Source organism: Ranitomeya imitator, chromosome 5 (assembly GCF_032444005.1).
Source record: "Ranitomeya imitator isolate aRanImi1 chromosome 5, aRanImi1.pri, whole genome shotgun sequence".
In the NCBI taxonomy this organism is placed as follows: domain Eukaryota; kingdom Metazoa; phylum Chordata; class Amphibia; order Anura; family Dendrobatidae; genus Ranitomeya; species Ranitomeya imitator.
The window spans coordinates 424,472,989-424,495,229 of NC_091286.1; the positions used below are offsets into that span (position 1 = coordinate 424,472,989).

At 43.2% G+C, this 22,241-nt stretch overlaps 1 protein-coding gene across 6 annotated transcripts in view; it reads left to right on the top strand.

The window, feature by feature from the left end:
• The window catches only part of LPP (LIM domain containing preferred translocation partner in lipoma), a 438,714-nt gene that overhangs the window by 14,805 nt on the left and 401,668 nt on the right, over positions 1-22,241 (top strand). The gene's annotated exons all lie outside the window — the stretch shown is intronic.

The window sequence follows — 22,241 nt, forward strand, 5'->3', positions numbered from 1 at the left end:
TGTTTTGGCCAAACTTTAGCTTTTTGATGGAGCAGTGGTGGTGAACCTATGGCACGTGTGCCAGAGGGGGCACGCAGAGCCCTCTGGGTGGGCACACACGGCATCTCCTCAAAACTAGTACCACCACCACTCTCCTCAGCCTGCTCGTAATCTGTCTCATCACTAGTGCCACTACCACTCCCCTCTGCTCCGAACTCTCCCATCAGGAGCATCATGTGGGTCCATTATACAGAATGGAGCATCATGTGGAACCTTTATACAGAATGGCGCATCATGTGGGACTATTATACAGTATGGAAGGCTATGTGTGGCCACTCTACAGAATGGAGAATCATGTGGGACCATTATACAGTATAGAACATCATGTAGGGCCATCATACAGTATGGAGTGTCATGTGGGGCCATTGTACTGTATGGAGCATTATGTAGGGCTATTAAACAGTTTGAAGCCTTATGTGGGACGATTATACAGTATGGAATGCTATATGGGGCCATAATACTATATCAAGCACTATGTGGGTCCATAATACTGTATGGAAGGCAAGGCATGGCCCCGTTATACTGTATAGAGCACTATGTGGAGCCCATTACACGCTATGGAGCACTGTGTGAGGCCCATTACATTGTATGGAGGACTATGTGGAACCATTGCACTGTATGGAGGCCATTTTGCGCACATTATACTGTATGGAGAGCTGTGTGGGGATTACCTTTGGAGAATCACACTGTGGTGGGGTCATCATCCTTTGTTTGGGGAAGGGGGCTAAAGTAGGGTCATCATACTGTGTATGGAGGAATACTGTATTTATGTATCCTTTACATATTTATATCTGGCCATTGGGCCATATGCTTTTTACTGCTGTTACATGACATTATATTTTTCCACTATAATTACAAAAGTTAATTGTTTTATTTGTTAATGAAAAACTTCCTCAATTGTAGACTTTTTTTCTTTTAACAGATCAAGGTTGGCCCGCGACTTTGTCAAAGCTTTTCATTTTGGCCCTCTGTGTATTTAGTTTGACATCCCATGCTTAAAGGGTTATTCTCATTATGATAAAGGGTTACAAATGCAAAGAGGTTGTAAAAAACAAACTACTTGGCAATTTTACTTTTGAATAAAAATCCCCTTCATTCTCAAGAACAGACCTCCACTGCAATTGGTGGCTAGTATCTTAAGCTTGGAGTGCAGCGCTTACAAGCTCTTTGCTATAGCGCGCTAATGTAGGTGTTGTTTTTCTAATCTAAAACCTCAGTATTCTGGTTAAATTGCCGTGTTGGCACTTTGCGATAAATAAGTGGGTTTTAGATTGCAGTTTGGACACTCTTTGGTCTCTAAAAGGTTCGCTGTCACTAGTCTAGAGTTTTGACTCTAGAATGATTCGTTATACAGAGGAGATAATGATCGACTGAACTGGAAGCTGCCCGGGTCTTGTGGTTACAAACATAGCCCAAATCCTCCCCTTTCCATCCCTCCTGACAATCGGTATGAGTTGTTTGTACTGATTTTCTGTGCTTGGTTTTCGCCTAATGTGGCACAGCGCATTAACGCTAAACATCTCCACTTTAGTCTTGTCTGTCCTAAGGAAATTGTTCCAGAAATGTTGTGGATCATACTCTTTAGACATGCTGCCTTGTTCTTTTTAGAAAGGCAGATTTCTCCTGGCTGCCAAGCCATACTTGGCCAATACATAAAGAGAAAAATAGGCTACATGAGCCTCAGCCAGCTCATCGACAGTCACCGGAGCACGGAACTTCATCCTGACCCTGACGTGCAGCAACAGAAGATGAAGAGAGAATGTTCGTGTTCCAGCTCCTTAAAGTTGGTAAATCTTTATTGATCCATTTAAAACTTGATAGTAAGCAAAAAGTCCTTGCACATACAGGATGTAAACATGTGAAAATGACAAGTTAAAGCGACGCGTTTCGATCAATAGAGATCTTAATCATGGCCATGATTAACTTGTCATTTCCACATGTTTACATCCTGTATGTGCAAGGACTTTTTGCTTACTATCAAGTTTTAAATGGATCAATAAAGATTTACCAATTTTAAGAAGCTGGAACACGAACATTTTCTCTTCATCTTCCATACTTTGCCAAGTTCATGATACCACAGTTAGAAAAGAAAAAGACTGAACATTTCACAATAATACCTGAGGTCTTTAGAGTTTGATCTGTAACTTTGTTTTGCAAATTCTCTTGAGCGTTACACAGCTAGACTTTGGGATGTATTTTCTTTGCAGGTTGTGCATACCTGGGAACATCGACAACTGGCTTGAATGTGTTTTCTTTTAATCTTTCTCACAGAATGATGGATTCCAAATTACTTGAAAATTAACTTACAATTACTGTCAATTTGTCTAAGGTCAATGCTAATGTTTTTTCTCCATGGAATTGTCTTAACACATGCCCGAAGGCTCCAGACCAGCAAATTGCCAAAACTTCAGCTTTTATGGAGGTGGACACACTACATGATGAACAATTAATCAAGGACATTTGAGTCGCAGCACCTTGATTATACTTACCCTATTAATTCCTATGGAAGCAGTAAGGGTGTACTTAATTTTTCACACAATGCTTTTGCATTTAGGTTCATTATTTTAATCCCTGATCATTTTGTGTTTTGGATTGTAGTGGCTGCTTTTGCATAGTGCTTGACACTGATCATGGATGTCCAGAGACCAACCATTTGACATCCAAGACCAAAATGAGCATGATTTTAATCCAACAAATTATACTCTTTTTGTATCAAACTATATATTAATGTGATCACCTTCTGCGTTTTCCTGGTGACAGATTCTTTTTAAAACAGAATACTTCACTGTTATACTGCTGGGTGTTTAGCATTCTTCTTATTTGAAGAGCCTTACTTTGGACTTTACTACCTAGTTAGTGATGGGAGCTGTGATACCAGTAGTACAACATGTGAGTAATGAGGCCTCGCATTGGCTGCCATAGTCCTGTATCTCCACTATGTATAGTCCTGTATCTGTCACTTGTAAATAATGTTTGAAGGACCTGTCTGACCTTCTGTACTGGTTTGCTGTGGGGAAAAAAAGGAGGGGGAATATTGTTGTTTTTTTATTTTATCACATCTTTTGGTTAATCCCTTTAGTCCCTTTAACCCCTCTCTGTCCTTAGATGTACATCCCGTCGAGGTGACCTGGACCTATCTGACCCTCGACGGGATAGTACGTCATAGCGATCGGCCGCGCTTACGGGGGGAGCACGGCCGGGTGTCAGCTGCCTATCGCAGCTGACATCCGGCGCTATGTGCCAGAAGCGGTCACGGACCGCTCCCGGCACATAAACCCCCGACACACCGCGATCAAACATGATCGCGGTGTGCCGGCGGTATAGGGAAGCATCGCGCAGGGAGGGGGCTCCCTGCGTGCTTCCCTGAGACCCCCGCAGAAACGCGATGTGATCGCGTTGCTGCGAGGGTCTCCTTGCCTCCCTCCCTGCAGCAAGGCCCAGATCCAAAATGGCCACGCCATCCGGGTCTTGCAGGGAGGGAGGTGACTTACCAAGTGCCTGCTTAGATCAGCGATCTTACACTATAACATGATGCCCCCCCTCTCCCCCCCTCGGGGCAATGTTATAGTGTAAAAAAAAAATATTCCAATGTGTAAAAAAAATAAAAAAAAAAATTCCCCCACCCCCCCAAAAATATTGGTTCTATAAATACATTTCTTTATCTAAATAAAAAAAACAAACAATAAAAGTACACATATCTAGTATCGCCGTGTCCGTAACGACCCCACCTATAAAACTATATAACTAGTTAACCCCTTCAGTGAACACAGTTTAAAAAAAAAAAAACCGAGGCAAAAAACCGCTTTATTCTCAAACAAAAAGTGGAATCACACGCGATCAAAAAGACAGATATAAATAACCATGGTACCGCTGAAAACGTCATCGTCCCGCAAAAAACGAGCCGCCACACAGCATCATCAGCAAAAAAATAAAAAAGTTATAGTTCTCAGAATAAAGCGATGCAAAAATAACTACTTTTTCTATAAAATAGTTTTTATCGTATAAAAGCGCTAAAACATAAAAAAATGATATAAATGAGGTATCGCTGTAATCGTACTGACCCGAAGAATAAAACTGCTTTATCAATTTTACCAAACGCGGAACGGTATAAACGCCTCCCCCAAAAGAAATTCATGAATAGCTGGTTTTGGTCATTCTGCCTCACAAAAATCGGAATAAAAAGCGATCAAAAAATGTCACGTGCCCGAAAATGTTACCAATAAAAACGTCAAGTCGTCCCGCAAAAAACAAGACCTCACATGACTCTGTGGACTCAAATATGGAAAAATTATAGCTCTCAAAATGTGGTAACGCAAAAAATATTTTTTGCAATAAAAAGCGTCTTTCAGTGTGTGACGGCTGCTAATCATAAAAATCCGCTAAAAAACTCGCTATAAAAGTAAATCAAACCCCCCTTCATCACCCCCTTAGTTAGGGAAAAATTAAAAAATGTAAAAAAATTTATTTATTTCCATTTTCCCGTTGGGGTTAAGGCTACAGTAAGGTTTGGGGGTAAAGTTAGGGTTAGGGTTTGGATTACATTTACGGTTGGGATTAGGGGTGTGTCAGGGTTAGAGGTGTGGTTAGGGTTACCGTTGGGATTAGGGTTAGGGGTGTGTTTGGATTAGGGTTTCAGTTATAATTGGGGGGTTTCCACTGTTTAGGCACATCAGGGGCTCTCCAAACGCGACATGGCATCCGATCTCAATTCCAGCCAATTCTGCGTTGAAAAAGTAAAACAGTGCTCCTTCCCTTCCGAGCTCTCCCATGTGCCCAAACAGGAGTTTACCCCAACATATGGGGTATCAGCATACTCAGGACAAATTGGACAACAACTTTTGGGGTCCAATTTCTCCTGTTAGCCTTGGGGAAATGCAATACTGGGGGCTAAAAGATCATTTTTGTGGGTAAAAAAAGATTTTTTATTTTCACGGCTCTATGTTATAAACTGTAGTGAAACACTTGGGGGTTCAAAGTTCTCACAACACATCTAGATGAGTTCCCTGGGGGGTCTAGTTTCCAATATGGTGTCACTTGTGGGGGTTTTCTACTGTTTAGGTACATTAGGGGCTCTGCAAACGCAATGTGACGCCTGCAGACCATTCCATCTAAGTCTGCATTCCAAATGGTGCTCCTTCCCTTCCAAGCCCTCCCATGCGCCCAAACAGTGGTTTACCCCCACATATGGGGGTATCAGCGTACTCGGGACAAATTATACAACAACTTTTGGGGTCCAATTTCTTCTCTAACCCTTGGGAAAATAAAAAATTGGGGGCAAAAAGATGATTTTTGTGAAAAAATATGATTTATTTTTTATTTTTATGGTTCTGCATTATAAGCTTCTGTGAAGCACTTGGTGGGTCAAAGTGCTCACCACACCTCTAGATAAGTTCCCTAGGGGGTCTACTGTCCAAAATGGTGTCACTTGTGGGGGGTTTCAATGTTTAGGCACATCAGTGGCTCTCCAAACGTAACATGGCGTCCCATCTCAATTCCTGTCAATTTTGCATTGAAAAGTCAAATTGCCCTCCTTCGCTTCCGAGCTCTGTCATGCACACAAACAGTGGTTTACCCCCACATATGGGGTATCGGCGTACTCAGGACAAATTGTACAACAACTTTTGGGGTCCATTTTCTCCTGTTACCCTTGGTAAAATAAAACAAATTGGAGCTGAAGTAAATTTTTTGTGAAAAAAAGTTAAATGTTCATTTTTATTTAAACATTCCAAAAATTCCTGTGAAGCACCAGAAGGGTTAATAAACTTCTTGAATATGGTTTTGAGCACCTTGAGGGGTGCAGTGTCACACTTGGGAATTTTCTATCATATAGACCCCTCAAAATAACTTCAAATGAGATGTGGTCCCTAAAAAAAAAAATGGTGTTGTAAAAATGAGAAATCGCTGGTCAACTTTTAACCCTTATAACTCCCTAACAAAAAAAAATTTTGGTTCCAAAATTGTGCTGATGTAAAGTAGACATGTGGGAAATGTTACTTATTAAGTATTTTGTGTGACATGTCTCTGTGATTTAATTGCCTAAAAATTCAAAGTTGGAAAATTGCAAAATTTTCACAATTTTTGCCAAATTTCCATTTTTTTCACAAATAAACGCAGGTAATATCTAATAAATTTTACCACTATCCCCCCTTCCAGTCTTTTTGGGGAAATCCGGGGTTCTTGAGGGGCTCTGCACCGTCTTTTTATAATCTTTTGGCTTCCCAGGGATGCGGGCAGGTAGTAGACCTCTTGGATCTTAACTTCTCAATAATATCCTTTGAAATGGCGTCACAACGATTCCCATTATTTAACAATAAACCGTTTTTATTTCTACAGGCTTGGTACAGAAATGTCAGTCAGTGGGGGTAATAATGGAGGGGAGGACAAATTTAGATGGTTTTATCCGAAATGCAAAATCCCACCCAGCCTCTATAAGCAACATTTATTCAATATTACGTAGGAAATGGGTGGGGGAAGGGAAAACTACTGGAGTGTCGAGGTGGCTGAGGGACATGCCATGCTTGGAGGTGAGTGATCTCTTTGAGGCTACCATGACTCAGAGAAAGATTATGCCATACAGCAGTTATACAGACATGGCACTTTTAATACTACATAGAGCCTATATCACACCTTGCCTGCAGTCTAAGATGTCCCCATCCATCGTCTACCTATGCTCCAAATGCAAATCCCGTAATGTTGACATATACCATCACTTATGGAGCTGCCTGGGGACTTTGGGGCGAGGTACATAGAGAATTGCAAAAAATTTGTGGGGTGGACTTCACACTCACTCCACAATGGGCCATTTTTAATATCCTGGACGAGACGTCTCGTAAATTACCCAAACACATCAAGGCAACACTTACGATTTGGGCTTCAGCAACTAGGAAAAGCATTTTGCACCAGTGGTTGAGTCCCTTCGATCCCTTTCATTCGCACAAAAATTCAGTTCATATTCAGAATGGAGTGGTTGGACGCACTGACTAACAAAGAAAAACAAGTAGGCAAATTCTTTTCCACATGGGCTACATTTATTCCATCGCTTCCTTTGGAGACTAGGGAGAAATTGAGCACAGTTTGAAAATACCCAATGGTACTTACTAGAGCGGATAGGTGGCAACTCACCAATTCCATGAGATATTTCAATGATCGAATGCACGCAGAGTCTGGGGGTTCATGTTTTGGTTTATGTAGGGGAGGGAGGGTTTTGGGGATACAATATCATTCAATATTGTTACATTACTGTATTTTCAACATTGAAAATGTATGGTTTGTAATGTTTCAGAAAACTCTAATAAACAGATTTAAAAAAAATTTTTTTTTTTTACTACTATCATGAAGTACAACATGTCACGAGAAAACAATGTCAGAATCACCAGGATCCGTTGAAGCGTTCCAGAGTTATAACCTCATAAAGGGACAGTGGTCAGAATTGTAAAAATTGGCCTGGTCATTGACGCGCAAACCACCTTTGGAGGTAAAGGGGTTAATGCCCCATGAAGGATGTACCAATCATAAAGAGGGCTCATGGTGTGTTGAGCAACTAAGGGGCAGATGCCAGCTAACAGCTGTAATCGAAGCTGGACTCCACCCTGTGACCTGCTGTCAACTGCTTAGATGCCGCTGTCAGTCTCTGGCAGCGTCATTTATTAAATGGTACGGTTACCGCTGGTGCGCATTGGCTTTTATTTACTCAATGTGACCATGAGGAACCCATAGGTTACCATGGCTGCCAGAGAACCTCCTGAAGGCCCAATTCACTGCCATCTTGGTCCTCCTGTGTAGCGCAATAGTATGCGGAGCTTAATAGGAGACAATGATTTACATTACAAAATGCAATACTGTCTTTCTTCACCCCCATCTCTCCCTCCTCTCTCCATAGAACTTTATCAGCACCACCTGTCCTCTCCTATCTCCAAAATGTCACTGTATTCACTGAAGACTGTTTTTACATGTAGATTGAGAGTCAGCTCAAGGCTTGCATCTCCAAGCCCATGCTGAATGTTGGATGGAGTTGTCGAAGCTTGTGAGAAAAGTCTGCATAACATTGTGACAAAGAATGGTGTGTATGCGGTGATGATTCCCCGGTAACCCGCTGTTTTGCTTACTTGTGATCATGTGCCGACTAGACATGTTGGCCTTCTCTCCAAGTGACTTGAGCGAAGCTGGATGAGACTAGTCGTCTTATGGCCGCTCGTACACATGCTTGCCATCACAGGACCACATTGGGATTCCTGGGGAATCATGACCATGTCTGTTACTCACTGTCACATAGAAAGACTGCGGACTTTTGCCCCGAGACTGGACAGCACTTCTAAATTTCCTGCCGGTACCAGACCTGAGCTATGCAGGTAGAAAGCCTCAGGAAATGATCATTTCTACTTCTTTTGTTGTTACTGTGCTGTAATGTTAGCTTGGTTTGGATGGTAATACTGAAGTAACCAGCGGTAAGCCAGGCGTGAGGGAATACCTGCTTTGAAAACAGCGTGGCCATGGGAGGCCAATTGCTTCTAGTGAAATCCCTGGATGCTAATAATGTGCTAATGGGCATCTAGAGAAATGTTAGTTCTTCACCTCAAACACAAGGGTAGAAAACTTTTCCACAGCACCTCGCAAATGGACTATAAATAATTCTCTCCGGCTATCCGAAGAGGATTGGGTTTTATCATCTTATGAAGGCATTGGAGGTTATTGACCTCACGTAAACTTTGTATTTTGCTTGTCTTCCCATGATACTACATGTATGGAATATATTGTGTAGTATCATCTTTCCTTCTGTTGTTGCATTCTATTTCAGCTTCATAAAGCGAGATTACCTAGGCCTTCTTTCTACACGTCCCGGCAGTGGACACCAGAGGGAAACTGATCCGAGCAGGTCTCTCTTAGTCTTCTATGGGGTCACTCTGATGCGTCGGCCTCTTCACACAGCCGCTACATGTTGGATGTTTCAGTCCAGCCACCGTTTTTGCATCACAAATTGGATTGTATTGTGGGCTTCAACTAATGGCTGGGGTCCTTTGTAAAACTCTGCAGTATGTGGCAGATAATGGGGGTTTTATGTAGATCATGTGGAAAATCTGCAGCTTGTGAATGATGACAATCCATGGCTGAATGCAGTGTAAACCTGATATGTGCAGCATATTGTGAAACAGTCACATATTTGGTGATGGCTGAAGTGTTTTGCGAGACCAATGCAGTTTTTTTTCTTCCTCCCCTTTCTTTCTCCTTTTTTCCTAATTTGGTTTTAGCATAGTTATAATGTACCAGCCTGACCTTTATGATGCGATGAACAACTTCCTTTTTAACTAGTTCTGTGTTATTACAAAATGCAGAGAGTTAAAAATACAAATCGCTTTAGCTGGTATATCTCCGAACATCTGCTTGTATCCCGCACACGTTTCCTTCCCAGTATCGGGGACTTTTCTATTATTTGTGGTAGGTTTGTACTAATTTTAGTGCTGGATGCTTCATGGGCATATATTTTCTTCATGACATACACTAGTTACAGGCACAGGCACAGTTTTTTAGCTGACAGTGACTTGATCTTATTCTGGGCAAACTGTTTTTATCAGGATAAATATTATAGACCAAGTGAGCAACGGGCTATAAACTGTATCTAACCTCCTACCTTCAGTTGTATGCGACATTGGAAAGGGGTGCTAGAGAACACCAGCGATCTGTCAGAGGCCGTGCTCTATGGTTTATCATTACCGGCCATGTTCTGTGGGAAAATATGTGCAAATTAGTGTCCTTCCTTGTGGAGGAAAACTCTCACTTAGAAGTTATTCAGGATTTTTTTGCTTTCTTATGGGCCTACAAACTAACAGGCAGGTAGTTGCTAACAGAGGCTGGCTCAGCGGTCACCTGCCGCTCCTGCCAGCGATTCAGCTGTCCCATGTCAACAGTTCTTCTTCCAGGTTGCTCTGCTGACAGGGCGTAACAGCCGACCTCCTGCAGTTAGGCAGCGGGGATCCAGCTGCCAATCAGCACTGCTCTATCTGCTGATGCCACTGAATCACCGGTCTGTCACAGCTCTATGCTGGCAGAGATTGGCGCCAGGCACAAGAGGTAGGTAGGTAGCAACTACTTGCCTTTTAGTGCTTGGGCAAATTGTAAAACAAAAAGTCCAGGATAACCCCTTTATATCTTACCCAGCTAAACTGTATCTGTACCTCAGGGTATGTGCACACGTCCGGATTTTTATCGGTTTTTTTTTGCGGAATTTCGCCATAAAAACGCTATAAACCCGCTAAAAAAATGCTAACATTATGCATCCTATCATTTATAATGCATTCCGCATTTTTTGTGCATATGTTAGCGTTTTTTTCCGCAAAAAAAACGCATACCGCAAAAAATCCGGACATGCTCTATCTTTTTGCGGATTTTCTGCGGATTTCCTATCAAAATGGACATTCCGGAAAAATCCGCAAAAAATCAGCGCAAAAAACGCGTCAAAACGCGCAAATTCAGCGAGAAATCCGCGCGAAAAAAGCACGCGGATTTCTGGCAGAATTCTCCGGATTTTGTCAGGAAAAAATCCTGACGTGTGCACATACCTTCAAGGTTCTGTGTGAGTCCTGCTAATGCCTTACCATGAATACTTGGGTACAAAATGATCTTCCTATCCAGGCCCTATTGCCTATTAGGGCAGCATGGTGGCTCAGTGGTTAGCACTGCAGCCTTGCAACACTGGGGTCCTGGGTTAGAATCCCACCAAGGACAACATCTGCAAGGAGTTTATATGTTCTCCCTGTGCTTGTGTGGATTTACACCAGGGTCTCCGGTTTCCTCCCACACTCCAAAGACCTATTGATAGGGAATTTTAGATTGAACAGTGATGATAATGTATGTAAAGTGCTGCCAAATTAGAATAAGCTGCCGTATATAAGAAATGCATAAGGCTTGGTTCCCATTGCGTTAATGGGGAACGCGCTAATGGACAGCGTTGCACAGCGAAATTAACGCCATGCAACGCGTCCGTTAGCGCGCCCATTCATGGCAATGGGAACGCGCAGCACTAGCGCGTGCCATGTTCGGCACGCGCTAGCGACGCGCCGGTGTTTCCTGGCGCGCCGCGGACGCTGCTTGCAGCGTCCGAGGCGTGCCCGCGGTCCGTTCCCCGCTCTCTCGGGGATCTGCGAGAGCGGGGACGTTACCGCGACCCCGGGACGCGGCCACATTAAAAACATTGCGTTAGCGCAACCCGCTAGCGCTAAACGGGTTGCACTAACGCAATGTGACCCTAGTCTAATATATAAGCAAAGCATAATATTGGGTTATAAATCCTGAGCAATGTAGGCATTCAGAAACTAACCTGCAAATCATGTGTATGAGTGTTATTAATGGGTGGTGGAGGGAATGGTGGTATACATCGAGAAAGGATCCTTAGTTGTGGTCAGAAGTTTGGATATTTTTGTTTATTTAAACTGTGCTTTAAGTCCTTGGGTGTTTTTTTTTTTTTTTTTTTTTGGAATTTTTCCATAGCCTTTACTATTGAGTCTTGAAAAACACAACATGAATGCCAATAAAACAAAACAAACAAAACCCTTGTGTTTTTAAGATACATTTTAAAACTCCAAAAGTAACTTGATGTGAAGGTCAGTTGGCCGGTTTACATCCCTTGCCTTGCATGTATTTCACCATTAGGGTGTGTGGAACAAGTTCAGGAGCCCATCGCGCTCTGTACCTAGCAGTTTTCGGCCATGTTATACTGGCGCTTTGCAGTGGAGCACTGGCACCATGGTGGGTTACGGGTACCCTGGCAGCCAGTGGCCTTCTGAATGTCCCCACAGCTGCTATCTTGGTCCTCTTATCTAGCCCAGCAGCCGGGCTTCATGGAAGATCATCAATTTTACTATATCTTGCAGTCGCCATGCTAAAAATCTCCTAATATCTTTTACTTGCCCTCCCAAGGTCCAGCTCTGGTGAGTCCGCAGCAGCTTATGGAGATGGCATGAGCCGCTCATCCTAGTAACTGACTGCAGTACGTGTTACCGCTGCAGCCTGTGCACAACTGCTGGAGCAGCTGCCTAATCACTAGGGTTGGACACGCGATGATTTTTTTTTGTTTTGTTTTCAGGTCCACCACAAATTAAAAAAATTAAAAATTGAAAAGGGAAAAGCCCCTATAAAGGGAGCCTAGAAGTAGATTCATGCTGCCCAAACCACGGGTGGCGTGCATGGAATGCTAGCTGCATTATTGTGGCCATGTACCGTATGTATGTGTTACTGTGAAACGCTGCAGCACGCGTTTCTGATGACTCCGGTCCCCGGTGGCTTCTCGGCTTCCCATGACTGACTGGTTTCACCATGTTCAGACACATTGGGGGGGGGGAACTTGTCAGTCATAGACTGGAACCTTCCTGGGACTACTAATCTGAAACACATTGTTGCCAACTGGCTTGTGAAACTGTTTTCTCTGAAACACTGCAACATTTCCTAGTAAAATCTAACAATGGCTGCAATAAGTCAGCCAGTGGTTTGGGGCAGCATGATTTTATTTTCAGGTTCCCCTTGAAAGGGGTCTTGCACTGGACCACGTCAGATCATAGGGTTCTCTTTAGTGAGATGCGAAGTCCTTTAGATAATGGCGCAGTGAACAGCAATAAACCATTGCTCTGCAAGTATTCTAAACAATACAGGTCCTTCTCAAAAAATTAGCATATAGTGTTAAATTTCATTATTTACCATAATGTAATGATTACAATTAAACTTTCATATATTATAGATTCATTATCCACCAACTGAAATTTGTCAGGTCTTTTATTGTTTTAATACTGATGATTTTGGCATACAACTCCTGATAACCCAAAAAACCTGTCTCAATAAATTAGCATATCAAGAAAAGGTCACGTGGAACTGATGGGTTACGGTGACAGCCCAGGTCCTGCTGAAGGCCCCCTAACTACCATGGTAGTCCTCCTGTGAAGTTTAGTAAAGCTGACATGTGCCCGTAATAGCGGCGGGTGGAATCGCGATTTGCCCACCGCTATTAGCTAGTTAAATGCCGCTGTCAAACGCTGACAGCGGCATTTAACAAGCGCTTCTGGCCGGAAATGTGCACATCGCTGACCCCCGTCACATGATCGGGGGTCATCTGTGCGTTGGCATAGCAACCAGAGGTCTCCTGAAGACCTCTATGGTTGTTGATGCCAGATTGCTGTGAGCGTCACCCTGTGGTTGGCGCTCATAGCGTGCTGTAATTCTACTACATAGAGGTGATCTGAGCATCGCCCCTATGCAGGAGAGCCGATCGAGTTGTGGCAGCTTCTAGCCTCCCATGGAGGCTATCAAAGCATGCCAAAAAAAAAAAGTTTAAAAAAAATATAACAAAAATATAAAAGTTCAAATCGCCCCTCTTTTTCGCCCCATTCAAAATAAAACAATAAAAAAGGTATCGCCAAATACAGAATCACCCGATCTATCAATAAAAAAAAAAAAAATTAACCTGATCGCTAAACGGCTTAGCGAGAAAGAAATTCCAAACGCCAGAATTACGTGTTTTTTGGTTGCTGCGACATTGCATTAAAATGCAATAACGGCCGATCAAAAGAACGTATCTGCATCAAAATGATATCATTAGAAACATCAGCTCAGCGCGCAAAAAATAAGCCCTCATCCGACCTGAGATCCTGAAAAATGGAGAAGCTACGGGTATCGGAAAATTGCACAATGTTGTTTTGTTTTTAGCAAAGATTGGAATTTTTTTCACCACTTACATAACAAAGAACCTAGACATCTTTGGTGTTTATAAACTCGTAATGACCTGGAGGAGAATCGTAATGGCAGGTCAGTTTTAGCATTTGGTTAACCTAGCAAAAAAGCCAAACAAAAAACAAGTGTGGGATTGCACTTTTTTTGCAATTTCACCGCACTTGGATTTTTTTTCCCAGAAACCAATGGTGGTGTTCAAAAGTACAACTCGTGCCGCAAAAAATACCGGTAAGCCATCACATGGCCATATTGACGGAAAAATAAAAAAGTTATGGCTCTGGGAAGGAGGGGAGTGAAAAACGAAAACGCAAAACCGAAAAAGCTCCAGGGGTTAAGGGGTTAAACACGAAGAAAAAAAAAAGGCATCAGAATTAGGCTACTTTCACACTAGCGTTTTTTGCAATACGTCGCAATGCGTCGTTTATGGCAAAAAACGCATCCTGCAAAGTTGTTTGCTGGATGCGTTTTTGCCCCATAGATTAATATTAGCGACGCATTGCTACACGTCGCAACCATTGTGCGACGGTTGCGCCGTGTTGTGGCAGACCGCCTGGAGCAAAAAACGTTAAATGTAACGTTTTTTGCTGCCAACGGACCGCTTTTTCCGACCGCGCATGCGTGGCCGGAACTCCGCCCCCACCTCCCCGCACCTCACAATGGGGCAGCGGATGCGCCAAAGAAATGCATCCGCTGCAAACGCTAGCGTCGGAATCTCAGCCCGACGCATTGCGACGGGGAGATTGCGACGCTAGTATGAAAGTATCCATACCTATTTTTGGTTGCTGCACTTTCCAAAAAAATGCAATAAAATCAATCAAAATGTCAAATCTTCTCCAAAATGGTGTCCATAGAAGTAAATGTGTCGGGGGACAAAATTAAAGCATTCAGCTCCATTGGTGAAAAATTGAAAAAGATCCAAGTTTCAGACAATGAGGACACATACACTTTTTTTTACATTTTAATTTGTATTCACTGGGGAAATAATAGAAACTGCCCCGATCTGGAGAATCCGGCTGCCAGGTCCCTTTCACCACAAAGTGAATACTGTACGAACACAACCCAGCTCAGGGGGTACAGTGCCGAGCTTTGTGGCCGTACTGACGTTCCTGTTGGTCACAGTGATGATGATGGAGCGCTGTTTTCTGTAATAACGATGCATTTTGCTTCTCTCCTGCTCTCCAGAATACAAGATATCCAGCAGGTCACGCAGAAATCACCTTTTCCGTGTTTATTAATATGTTTGCTTCTATGGTTTATTAAAACTTGCTATCCAAACCCGTAATTTGCTGCCATAGTTGCTCTGTTGTGATCATTACTTTATGGAAATAGGGCTGTAAATTGCGTGTTTGGACAGTATTGCTGGCTGGTGCGTGGGATTTCTCATTGTATCCTGCGGAGACTCTGTGCCTTTCTCCTCTCGGGTATAATTTCATGAAACTTACACACTGTTGGTTTCAATTTTGCAGCCATTTCTTTTCAGTTTCCCCACTTGATGCTGCATCTGATATTTCCATTTTTACAGCTGTATATTTCCTGGGTGCTTTTGGGTTTTTCAGTTTGACATTCCTTGTCTTTACGTTTTCTTAGATGATCATATCAGTCCTATAATTTTCCATATTTTTACAAATGAAACTGTTTACATGTCTGATTGTCACATGTAGTCTGTTTTTCCCAGATAAAAACGCATTCCCATTTTTTTTTTTTTGGGGGGGAGGGCTGTTCTGGCAGACCATTACACCAATCTGAAAAAACTGAGATCTGTCCAATTTCAGCACAATTTGTGGATCAAACTCAGCCTTTCAAATGACTAGATCAGCAAAAGAGAGCGAGAACACATCTGCGTTGCGACCGTATTCTGTATGGTTTTCACTGCCTGTTTTAGGTTTTCAAAGTCTCTCCTTTCAACCAGTAATTATCTTATGAGAAAAATTGACACATGGATGGTAAAAATTGACACATGCATGAAATTATGTCCAGTGCACTTAAATTACACTGTGTGCCATATTTCAGAGCTGCAACGTTACTGGAGTAACAAAAAGCACAAGGTGTGCGATACTCAGGGACATGGCCAAGGTAAGGGAGGCTGAAAAACGACCAACTTTGAACAAGAAACATAAGATAAAATGTCAAGACTGGGCCAAGAAATATCTTAAAGGGACTCTGTCACCTGAATTTGGCGGGACTGGTTTTGGGTCATATGGGCGGAGTTTTCGGGTGTTTGATTCACCCTTTCCTTACCCGCTGGCTGCATGCTGGCTGCAATATTGGATTGAAGTTCATTCTCTGTCCTCCATAGTACACGCCTGTGCAAGGCAATCTTGCCTTGTGCAGGCGTGTACTATGGAGGACAGAGAATGAACTTCAATCCAATATTGCAGCCAGCATGCAGCCAGCGGGTAAGGAAAGGGTGAATCAAACACCCGAAAACTCCGCCCATATGACCCAAAACCAGTCCTGCCAAATTCAGGTGACAGGTTCCCTTTAAGACTGACTTTTCAAAGGTTTTATGGACTGATGAAATGAGAGTGACTCTTGATGGGCCAGATGGATGGGCCAGAGTTTGGATCAGTAAAGGGCAGAGAGCTCCACTCCGACTCAGACGCCAGCAAGGTGGAGGTGGGGTACTGGTATGGGCTGGTATCATCAAAGATGAACTTGTGGGACCTTTTCGGGTTGAGGATGGAGTGAAGCTCAACTCCCAGACCTACTGCCAGTTTCTGGAAGACCACTTCTTCAAGCAGTGGTACAGGAAGAAGTCAGTATCGTTCAAGAAAAGCATTATTTTCATGCAGGACAATGCTCCATCGCATGCCTCCAACTCCTCCACAGCCTGGCTGGCCAGTAAAGGTCTCAAAGAAGAAAAAATGACATGGCCCCCTTGTTCTCCTGATCTGAACCCCATCTGAACCTGTGGTCCCTCAAAAAATGTGAGATCTACAGGGAGGGAAAACAGTCCACCTCTCGGAACAGTGTCTGGGAGGCTGTGGTGGCTGCTGCACGCAATGTTGATCGTAAACAGATCAAGCAACTGACAGAATCTAAGGATGAAGGCTGTTGAGTGTCATCATAAAGAAAGGTGGCTATATTGGTCACTTATTTTTTTGGGTTTTGTTTTTGCATGTCAGAAATGTTTATTTCTAAGTTTTGTGCAGTTATATTGGTTTACCTGGTGAAAATAAACAAGTGAGATGGGAATACCGTATATACTCGAGTATAAGCCGTCCCGAGTATAAGCCGACCCCACTAATTTTGCCACAAAAAAACTGGGAAAACTTATTGACTCGAGTATAAGCCTAGGGTAGGAAATGCAGCAGCTACCGGTGAATTTCAAAAATAAAAATAGATGTTCCATACCGTTCATTATTGCCCCATAGATGCTCCATATAAAGCTGTGCCACATATAATGCTCCATACTGTTCATTGTTGCCCCATAGATGCTCCATATAAAGCGGTGCCACATATAATGCTCTGCATCGTTCATTATGGCCCCATAGATGCTCCATATAAAGCTGTGTCATATAGAATGCTCTGCACCGTTTATTATTGCCCCATAGATGCTCCATATAAAGCTGTGCCACATATAATGCTCTGCACCGTTCATTATGGCCCCATAGATGCTCCATATAAAGCTGTGCAATATATAAAGCTGCTGCAATAAAAAAAAAATCACATACTCGCCTCTCTTCACTCAGGACGCCGGCGCTTTCAATATTTACCTGCTCCTCGTGCGGCTCCGTCTCCAGCACTGACACTCAGCAGAGGGCACGCACTGACTACGTCACCGCGCCCTCTAACCTGAGCATCACTGCCAGAGGATGCTGGAGACTGAGCCGCACCGGAACGAGGAGCGGTAAATATCGCGCAGCGCTCCCCTCCCCGTATACTTTCCTGCTCCGGCGCGGTCCCTGCAGTCCCTGCTTCTTCCACCGCTGCATCTTCTTCCTGTAATTGAGAGGTCACAGTTACCGATCATTGCAGTAATGAATATGCGGCTCCACCACTATGGGATGTGGAGCCGCATATTCATTTCTGTAATGAGCGGTACCATGTGACCACTCAGTACAAGAAGAATCTGCAGGGCTGGAAGAAGCAGGGACGTCCAGGGACCACGCCAGGAGCAGGTGAGTATAATTACACAGCCCCCGCTCCCCCTCCCCTGCCGACCCCCGGGTATGACTTGAGTATAAGCCGAGGGGGGGACTTTCAGCCCCCAAAAATGGGCTGAAAATCTCGGCTTATACTCGAGTATATACGGTATATTTGGTTTTTATTAAGTTGCCTAATAATTCTGCACAGTAATAGTTACCTGCACAAACAAATATCCTCCCAAGATCTAACAAAAAAAAAACCCACCCCAACTACCAAAAATATTAAGCTTTGATATTTGAGTATTTTGGGTTGATTGAGAAATTAGTTGTTGGTCAATAATAAAAATAATCCTCTAAAATACAACTTGCCTAATATTTCTGCACACAGTGTATGTTAGATATGTGATGAATGAAAGAATGACTAAAGCCGGGTACATATAAGAAGCTGTAAGACTGTATTATGCTTAAACGTCACCTATGACCTGTCACATAATACAGCTAAAAAAGGGAATCCATCAGCAGTTATTTCCTTTGTAATCTGAGGGCAGGGAGGGCATGGGATGATATATCACTTATTATTCAGTGTACTGTTGTTTCAATATGAGTGTTTTATTAGCAGGAGACTCACTGCCAGACTGGTGCACGTGTGGATTCTGGTCCAACTCCGCCCCCAGCACTGATTAGCAGCTCACTGTCTATATACATTGTGCACAGAAAGCTGTGCTGTGGGCGGGGTGAGCTTTCTCAGTTCTGCAACATGCTTTAACTTAAACTGTGTCATAACTGTAAGTGATACATTGTTAAAATCAGGGTCTATATCTCTACATCATGCTGCTCTCAGATGAGTTGGCAAAATCCTGGTGACAGATTCCCTGTAAGAAGTTGTGAACAGTCGATCGATGAATGACCTAGACTCTGTTATGTCGCTATACGGGAGGGTGGCTAATTAGGTTTCTCCCATCACTGAGTAAACTTACTTTCCAAAGTCCACACTTAGAGCTTGTAAGAGTCCAAATCTGTGAGCTTTAAGGACACGTGTTATTGGTACATGCATTGCTCTGGGCATCACCATGTCAGGTAATTGGCCCATGCCATTTGTACGTTGGTGCATACAGATTACATTAATATCACGGTCTAAAAGAGGAGCTTTCACTTTTTTGCATGTTGCACCCACTTCATTTGGTGCCACTCCGCTGGTTCTGGAACAGTTTTTCTTTTGTGCCCCTTTATTCCAAAGTTATGCCCTGCGGTAAAAAAACGATGCAAATGTTCCCGTCAAGCAGCTGGACGGACACCAGAGGACTTCTCTGGGGGTTTGTTTTCTCCTCTGATACTTGTCAATCAAAGCATGGCCATGCACACGAGGGTTTTTTGGTGCTCGTCCTGTTGGTTGAAAAAAAATTGTACCTTTGTTACTGGGGAATAATTTTGAAACCGAGGGGAACTTAAGAAATAGAAATCTGTGGAGCAAAACTAAGTGGGGGAACTCTGTTTACCTTGGTGATCCAGTGATGGGTCCTCTTAATAATTCACTACTTTGTCCCATTGGGAATTAATGACGTAACTGAGGTGGGACATACACATGGACCCCAAACATTTTATCTATATCTGAGATCTACTAATATGTGTTATATGGCTTGGCAGGTGTGAAGTACCTGCAGAAAAGAGGAAATGTTTAAGGCAGCGTCCACACAGGGCATAAACGAAGCCGAAAAATTCTAGCACTGACCCCACAGAATAATCTGCATGAGCGGCTTGCCGATTTTGCTGCGAATTTGCAATGACCTTCACTGTCAGTGTGACATCCACACGGACGCCTGCAGCATAAGTAGTAGATATGTTCAGTGTCCACGCGGCCTTGACCTCCGCAGATCATCTGTTCACGTAGCGAGTGGGTGAGGTCCAGTAACCTCTCGTTCACTTTGCTTTTATTGGAGGTTTTCAGGATGGAAGATCCGCAGTATACACTTACCCTATGCGTTTCACACTGCTTGCGATCACACAAGCTTGTACTGGATGTCCCTACTAAAAGAAAACACTCGTGTAACCACGTACTGGTCAAACTGGGACCAAAGGGACATCCTTGGCCGGTCTGTCTGTATCAGGAGCGTTCCCAGTGCACATGTCAACTCTACACTGGAGACCGTGGGAAAAGAGAATAACCTGCACCAAGTACACCAGTGGGATCCATATTAATCAGCTGGTTGGCTACTCGTATAATGTGTGTAGTAGTGATGAGCCGGCCCGTTGTACCTTCCACCATTTAGTCGTAGATGACAAACATTGTTGAGGTTATTGACCGTGTGATTCAGTGGTGGTTTTCTTGGGCTGTATAAACACGTGTAGATTTATTCAGGCCGTGACATGGGCTCTTGGGTATACAAACCGTTCTTCTCTTCCCCACACATTCTAGACCTTAATGGCACCCAACAGTTTGGTTCAGTCTTTCATGTCTAGAACGTCCGTCGTGGGAAAGCCTCTCAGACATGGGAAATTGTTCAGCTATTTTATATATGGGACCCAGCCTTTATTTCTCAGCGTTGGGCCTTTCTACACTAAATGTTAGACTGCATACCTAAAATTCTTGTCATATTTAAGATTTGGCTTTATCCATGAAGTTTATTAATCCCATGAGCAGTTAGTGAAGAGCCCCCTTGGTGGTAGCTGATGCTGGGCAGGGTCGTTAGGCTGGAGACAGTTGTATAATGGAAGTACGTGGTAGAGAAATGCTCTGTCTAAACCGAAATGTAAGACGCATGACTTTAGACAATTTGTCGACTTTTCTTTTTGGCCTCTTGTGGGTTTTTTTTGTCCCTGTGATTGACATAAAGCATTTGTTACTATCAAACATCAGAGTAACACAACATGCTCTGTGGGATGAGGCTCGTACTGTGGTTTAGGTTGCTTGTCCTTCACTGAAGAATAGCTTTCTTTTCTCTCCGGTTCAGTTTTTCTTCTTTTGGCAAGGCTTTCTACCAGATGATATTTGTGGAATCAAACACACTGACGCAGATTTACTAAGCGCTATTTTTTTTTGTCAATGTAAACTTAGATTAGATAGTCATCGGATTCATCAAAGCAGAACTGTGGAGTCGGTAAGCCAAACCTCCGATTTCTCAATTTCCATGACACCGACTCCGCCAAAATGGACTCCGACTCCACGACTCCTACTCCACAGCCCTGCTTTTTTGGAGGGGCAAAAGAAGCCTTCATAATGGCACATTCAGCTTAGGGAATCTGTTGGGCCTCATGCACATTGCCGTTTCCAGCTCCATTACGTACAGTCCTAATGAGGCTGTGCATTGAGCCTTTTCCGTACACCTCTGTCATGTGGAGGTGGCAGATTACATGGGACTGCGTATTACCGCGTTCTCGGTGCCCATATGTACTGTGTTATGTCTCGCATGCTGCTCCCCTATTTCTGATCCCTCCATGATTCCAGTCCTAGGCATGAGAAAAGCCACATCCTTGGGGTGTCTTTCCACGAACTGATTTGTAGTATTAACTGATCCATAAATACCGTATTTACCAATCGCTCTTGATGCATATTGAACACTTTATATGTCCGCATAGACAGCCATTGATCTTGGCAGCCGGAGTCCCGTTTACACAGGATGATGTGCTGCCGAGAGGGATGTTTTGCTTCTTCGGATGATTGGCAGCCTGTTTACACGGCACGACTACCGTGAAATGAGCGTTCCTGTAAGGGCTCGATTCACTGTAACGCACCTTAGGTTTTTGTCACCTTCTGTTTTAGGTCTGTGAGGCATTACACAAATAACGGATGGCAGTAAAATAAATTATTCTTTTCAATACATGGTTACAATAATTTGATCTTTTTTTTTCTTTTTACATAATTCTCCAGGTGTTGACAGATGTACAGCGAGCCAGGGTTTATAGCATGCAGATACCAGGTCCACCACAAATACCTGTGTGGACGTGTCTCGGTGGCATTCCAGTACTCGGAGTGATCACTCCTGATGCCTCTGGGTGTTGTGTTATAACTTGGGTAGATGCTTGGTCTGTTGCTTATCTCACTACACAAATATGAGTGCTGTGATTGCATTGATAATGCTAAAAGTATTTTTTTTTTTTTTTTTTAGTGAATTGGATGCATGCTTTAATTCCATAAACTGTCCTTGGAGAGCCACACTTGGTTACATCATGAGGTTTAATAACCACCTCAATGGAGGGCTCTAGTGGAGATCTAAGCTGTCGCCAGTGCAACCAAAAAATGTAATTTGGCCATAAAAGACAAAGACTGCCAAGAGATTTGTAAAGCTTTAAAAAGCTTCTTTCCTTCAGAAACCGTGCTGCTCCTTTCCTTTGGTTGTCTGGTAGTGGAGTTCTGCTCTGTTGAAACAGAATAGGTGTAGTTCTGATTTTTTTTCTTCTTTTAATTGA